The sequence below is a fragment of the Tachypleus tridentatus genome, chromosome 6, assembly GCF_004210375.1.
Source record: "Tachypleus tridentatus isolate NWPU-2018 chromosome 6, ASM421037v1, whole genome shotgun sequence".
NCBI classification, from domain to species: domain Eukaryota; kingdom Metazoa; phylum Arthropoda; class Merostomata; order Xiphosura; family Limulidae; genus Tachypleus; species Tachypleus tridentatus.
In genome coordinates, this window is record NC_134830.1 from 51,530,800 (window position 1) to 51,537,923 (window position 7,124).

A 7,124-nucleotide genomic window follows, 5' to 3' on the forward strand; every position below is an offset into this window, starting at 1 on the left:
TACCTTTTAATGATTATTAACATTTCTTGTGCGGATTTTAAGACTCTATTTCCTGCATACAATCTATAATTTAACCAAAAGATATTAAAATGTGTATGTTACAAACAAATACAATACTAACTTCTGTTTCTACTCACACATATCAAATTACTCACGTGTTCAGAATCCACGTATGTTAGTTCTTAACCCTACAGGGACGGGTGCAGGCTAGTGCTTGTCGAACTGTAAATCTTAGTTTTATTTTCAATTCCTGCTCCTTTACGGCTGAAAAAAACGATCTTTCCTTATTATGGAACAGTGGATTCGTTATAAAACTGGCAGTCAAATCCCATTGTGATGATGACTAGCTGCCTTCCTTCTAATCTATCACTCCTAAATTAGGGATCAGTCAACACAGGTAGCCCTCGAATAGCTTTGCGCGATATTCAGCTATTTTTTGTTTTCTTGTTCCTCCTAACAGGCCTGGCATGGCCAAGCGCGTAAGGCGTGCGACTCGTAATCCGAGGGTCGCGGGTTCGTGCCCGCGTCGCGCTAAACATGCTCGCCCTCCCAGTGGGGGCGTATAATGTTACGGTCAATCCCACTATTCGTTGGTAAAAGAGTAGCCCAAGAGTTGGCGGTGGGTGGTGATAACTAGCTGCATTCCCTCTAGTAGCTTTGTGCGAAATTCCAAAACAAAACAAACAAATCCTCCTAACAGCTTTGCCCTGTTTAACATAAATTTTATTTTATTTACTGTGCAATCATTTAACGTTGTATTACTTTTAACATATAAAAAATTGTTTAGAAACCGTGTAGGAGACGTAGGATGGTTAAAAAACTGTTCTGTTCTCAGCTCTGTACAAGCGTGCGTTTGTTTGTTTTAGGGAAAAGTAATATTTCGCTATCTGCCGTGTCCACCACGGGGATCTGCTCTCAAATATTTGCATTATAAATGCGGAGAATTTTAAACTTTGCATACAGTTGTATTAAAAAACTGTACTGAAATCTTAATACAATAGTTGAGTAACTACGACTTCGTATGTTTGAACTAAGAGAAAACAAATCGATTAACAACATTTCACGCTTCACGTGCTTTGTATGTTTTCAATTTCTAAACTTCTTTTTCTTCTCTTGATATAAGAGTCTCATTACTTTTTAGTCTTAATTCTGTAAGTTTGCTACTTTTACTAACAACTTCTGTAAGCTTGCTACTTTTACAAGCAACCCCTGTATGTTTGCTACTTTTACTAACAACCCCTGTAAGTTTGCTACTTTTACTAGCAACCCCTGTAAGTTTGCTACTTTTACTAACAACCCTGTAAGTTTGCTACTTTTACTAGCTACCCCTGTAAGTTTGCTACTTTTACTAACAACCCCTGTAAGTTTGCTACTTTTACAAGCAACCCCTGTATGTTTGCTACTTTTACTAACAACCCCTGTAAGTTTGCTACTTTTACTAGCAACCCCTGTAAGTTTGCTACTTTTACTAACAACCCCTGTAAGTTTGCTACTTTTACTAGCTACCCCTGTAAGTTTGCTACTTTTACTAACAACCCCTGTAAGTTTTCTACTTTTACAAACAACCCCTGTATGTTTGCTACTTTTACTAACAACCCCTGTAAGTTTGCTACTTTACTAGCTACCCCTGTAAGTTTGCTACTTTTACTAACAACCCCTGTAAGTTTTCTACTTTTACAAACAACCCCTGTAAGTTTGCTACTTTTACTAACAACTTCTGTAAGCTTGCTATTTTTACTAACAAATCTTGTATGCCTGTAGATTGAGGTATAAAGAAGATAAGCATGTTGGGTTATAAGGAGGATAAGCAAATAAAAATAATAATATTTAGTTCTGAACAGTTTGTAGTGTTTAACAAAACCGATTACAATGTAGTTGAATCTGTGTTATGTCAAATTACAATTTATAACGATTTACTGTTATTCTTAAATGATATTTTAATTTATAGTCTGAAAAATTTGGAGCTTCCACTTACACCAATACCCGTTAAACCTAGTTTTAAGTAGAACACGTAAATATTTCTATCAAAGCATATTTAAATAGCATATTCGATATGTATAACTTTTACGTGTTTGTTTGCTTTGAGAAAATGTTTTGATGAAATTTAATGAATAGAAATTTTTATTAAAGCCAGCTAAAGAAAAGCAGAAGTACTTTATAGAAAATTCACTTCATATCGTGGTAAGCCCTTAAATTATTAACTTCAAATATTTTATTTATAACCATTAATACATTTCGCTTTCATTTTTCATTTTCCAAGGAATTTAAGATTTCTTATTGAGTCCAGTTTCCTTAAAGTAACAGTGGTTTTGTTCTATAGCATTCTAATTAAACTTTAAATTGAATATATTAGTACAAATCTCCAGTCTAGGTTATTTTTTTTCTCAGATGTTTACTGGTGAGAATATTATACCAAATAATGTCTGAAGGTTTGTTAATGTTTGGACGATCAACATGGATTGTTTGTTGCTTTGTTTATTTGTGAATTTCGCGTTAAGCTACACGAAGGCTATCTGCGCTAGCCGTCCCTAATTTAGCAGTGTACGAGTAGAGGGAAGGCAACTAGTCATCACCACTCACCGCCAACTATTGTGATACTCTTTTACCAACAAGTAATGGTACTGATCTTAAGTTATAACGCCCCCACGGCTGAAAGGGCGAGCATGTTTAGTTTGACGGGGATTGGAACCCGCGACCCTCAGATTACATGCCAAATCGAACTTGGAGGGTGAGGTGAACATTTGACCTCTTCCTCTCTCTTGGACTGATGTTAGGCACCGTAATAAATATGCATTGGAATATATAGGATGAAAAAAAGACGTGTGTACCGGTGGGAATTACGAAAATAACTTGGTACTGTTCTTTGTTTGGTTTTTGCGCGAAGCTACCCGAGAATTAATCTGCGCTAACCATTCTTAGTTTAGGAATGATAAACTAGAGGGAGAGCAGTTGGTTAACACTTCCCACCGCTGGTTCTTGGACCACTGTTTTACCAATAAATAGTGAGATTGATTGTTACATTATAACGCCCCCACAGCTGAAAGAACGAGCATGTTCGAGTATCAACACGGAACACACCAAATAATACCACAATACAGTGCACTTGCTAACATTTTTGTACATTATTTGAAATGCATAACAGTTTAGTTATTTTTCTACCCCTCAGAGTTTTTAATATTGGAATACCAAAAATTAAGCGCAAATCCTTTTATTTAATATCAAGTCTAATTGCTGTGATATTTTCCAGTAAACCTCTGAGATTATTTAAGAAACCAACTGATCGATAGTTAGACGGGTTTTGAAAGTTTTTGTTAGATTGTGGTTGTAACCGATTTCCTACATTTAGGATAGTATCCGTGTTTTAGAGATAAGTTAAATAAAATTACTAGATATCCAAGTAAGTTTTCGAACATATTTTTATTACACGATGGTTATACCCTCTTCGGTAGGGGCGTTGTTATTTTAAGGGTTCTTAATATTTAGTTTAATAAGTTTCGTTTTTGTTATGAAGCAGGAAAGAAATCAACGTGGGCCGGGCATGTGTATTTATGTATTTGTTGTATAGGTAACGTTAGATTCGGTGTGATGATTTCTGAGTTATCCGTTATGAACTAATTAATTAATTCTTGGTGTTTTTTATTAAATTTGACTTGGTGGAGGATTTTTTTCCAAATACGTTTCTTTTTACTTGTCAGTATATGTTGTCATACTTTATATTACGTGGATTTTGTTGTTGGGTTACTCAGTAAAATTCCATTTCTATTGCTATGTGTGTAGTTACTAAGTAAGGGTTCGTTTCTGTTTCTTTCTGTGAAGTTGCCAAGTTCCATTTCGGTTGCTATGTGTGAAGTTGCGAAGTAAAGTTCCGTTTCTGTTGCTATTTGTGAATTTGCTAGGTTTCTATTTTTGTAGCTTTACCTGCACAAGAAGTGTGTATCTTTTGAAACTAAGACACCCAGAAAAATAACAAGTTGGTGACTTGTAATTAGGTTTAGTAATAGATTAATGTCGGGTGAGTGGTGAGACCTAACGTATAAAGCAATTAATGTTACCGGTATAAAGTTGTGAATAATGTCACATACAATGAATTAATTATTTGGGAAGGGGACTACACCATAAATGTTAATGTTAGGGCTATGTCTGTATGAGAGTGGGAGCTATGTCATAAACGTTAATGTTGGGGCTACGTTTGTATAAGAGTGAAGTTCCTCCGTTGCCACTCTGTGTGGAATTGTTTTAATATTATAACCCGGAAACTTAAAGTTAAGATTGATTTTTGTTAGCGTTTCGTTAATGGAAACAATGTCAATGTTCAGGTTAATGCAAAGTTCATAAAGTTCAGACTTCTTATGAGCTAAGTCTATCTAACTTTTAATTAAATGTAAGATGAAAAAACCATTATAACTTATCCAAGTGTCGTCCTAGCCTGTCTCTGGTCGATATATTCGTCTCAAATTGATGTTTAGTTTCGATAAGAAATGGGGGAGGTTACAAAGGTTGAATGCATTCTGTTTATTTGTTTAAACGCATATATAAAGCCTGCTACAAAACATTTCAGTTTGTACCTGATGGTGCCTTTACTGGCGATACCATGATCGCAACAAACGACGTATTTATAGAACGTACACCTGTCTTGGTTTCCCCTAATATGTGATTGTGGAGATTCACTGAGTACCGACGGTTTCAAGGATCAATTAGATAACAAATTAGTTCGTTTCGCTTTGTTTCTTGAAATGTTTAGACGTTTTAACACTTTTTAGGTTTATAAATGACACTAACTGCACTATACTAACGCAACGAAAAATTAACTTAGTTGGGCAAAGTAACTCGATATGCACTATAGCTAAAACATATAAAATGTTATGTACTGACTGATTCACCTTACCAGCGAAAAAACAAACAACCTGTGTGTATCTTTCCAACTATATCTTTGCTTCTACTCTTCAAATTTACCTAGCTTATTGACTGGCTTATCCATATACATGTATAATTCTCTTTTTACATATTTTAACGTAACTTAAGATATTCTAGGCCCACTTTCAAAGTTGTGTGATCGTAGCGTCCTCTAACTACTACGTAAGTTACAAATTAAAAATCACACCTTACAACAATATTTTACGCTATTATTCTTTCCTAACAGTTCTTTACAATGATGATACGATAAGTTAAAACATAAAATCACTTAGTATCATTCAAGAGGTGCACTCCACCTGGTAGTGAATGAAATGTAAATAATTCGAAATTTTAACCCCGAAACTTTCGTGATTTGGATAATTGTCAAAAGTACGTATAATAAAACATATTCATTAGTATAATAATATTACAAAGAGGAAAACAAAAATAAAAGATCTTAAAACAACAATAGCGACTTGAAAATGTTTATATCAAGAACCTTACCCTAGAGATTTTAAAACTGAAACTGTTTATATCAAGAACTTTATCCCTAGGGAGATTTTAAAGAAAGGCATTCAGCCAAAAATTAACACAACACAGTCCCCGCCTAGGGGTTTTGTATTCGATACACTGCAAGTTTTCCTTATTTTGTGACCCGGCATGGCCAAGTGGTTAGCGCGCTCGACTCGTAATCTGAGGGTTGCGGGTTCGACTTCCCGTCACATTAAACATGCTCACCCTTTCAGCGATGGGGGCGTTCTAATGTGACGGTCAATCCCACTATTCCTTTATAAAAGAGTAGCCCAAGAGTTGGCGGTAATGACTAGCTGCCTTCCCTCTAGTCTTACATCGCTAAATTAGAAACGACTAGCTCTCGTGTACCTTTGCGCACATTTCAAATACAAACAAAATGTACAGGTGACGAAAAAATCCTAGACTTATATGATACAGCCACTCCATGGCCCACCCCACGATGTCATTTGTTTTTTTTTTTTAATGGAAAGATACAAAGTTGGCTTTCTGCATTTTGTCTACCGTGTGGATACGGTCCCCGGATTTTAACTTGTAAGGAAGTAAACCCACCAGGGGACTGACGAATGACACAAAACGGAAAAAACAACAAAAAACTTTTAAGCAGTTTGCTAGAATAATATGCAGTTTTTCAGGAAATTTATGCTAAAAACAAAGAATATATACGTATTAATATTTAAAAAAAATTTTTATTCAAGATATTTCATGAGGAACGGCCGATATCGATAACAATGCACTTAAAAAGCGTTTTCCAATAACAATAGACTTAAAAATGGTGATACCTTTTTACGTGTTCTCATTATTACATTTTAAATTACTAATGGTTGCCGCAAAATAGAAATGCATAAATGTATTGCAAACTGAAGGGAATTGCAGAAACTTGAAGCTTTTTCCATCGCTCTTACTGAGGGTGGTCCTATTTAACACAGCCAGATTGAGATTCCGAGAATTCACGATCACGCCAGAGGTCGTTGTTCATTCTTGTCAATTTGATCATGATTACAAATGACCAAGTACTAACAGCTGTTATAAAATTCTCAAACAAATAACAAAACGATTTAAATGAATGTAAAAAGTGTGCAAAATAATGCTTATTAATTACGACAATCTCACTGCAAAATAGGCAATGGATGATGGTTGGGATTTTTTACTCTTGATTTTTTATTATTGTGGATATTGTCATGATTGTACTGAACTACCGCTTTTGGTAGGACAATTAAGGCTAATATTTTACACGAGTCTACAAAGTTTCATAAAATCTGATCATTTCTTACAAACTCATAAAGCAAAAAAAGTGAAAAATTGGTCCCCATGTTAACCAATGTATACCATCTCCTGTCCAAATCCATTCAGTGTTTTAGATAAATCTTGCTGACAAACACTGAAACAGGGGTGAAAACGTGGTCTTTGTTCATCTTCGGTGACAAATGTGATAAGCGGTTGCGTGAATTAAGGACTAATTATGGATGTATATTATTATTTTCATTGGGTTGACACAGCTCATTATTGCAGGGTCTAGTACGTTTATTACCTGACCTACTTGTAAGTTGTACAAAAAATATTTCATATCGCCTCCTCTTGGTGTGACTACTGAACGACTCAAGTCCTGATATGTCTTTCAGCCTGAAACTGTTGTCAGTATTCTAATGTAAGCATGTCTTAACCATATTTATTTTTGAGTTTTTATTTTTGGACTATAA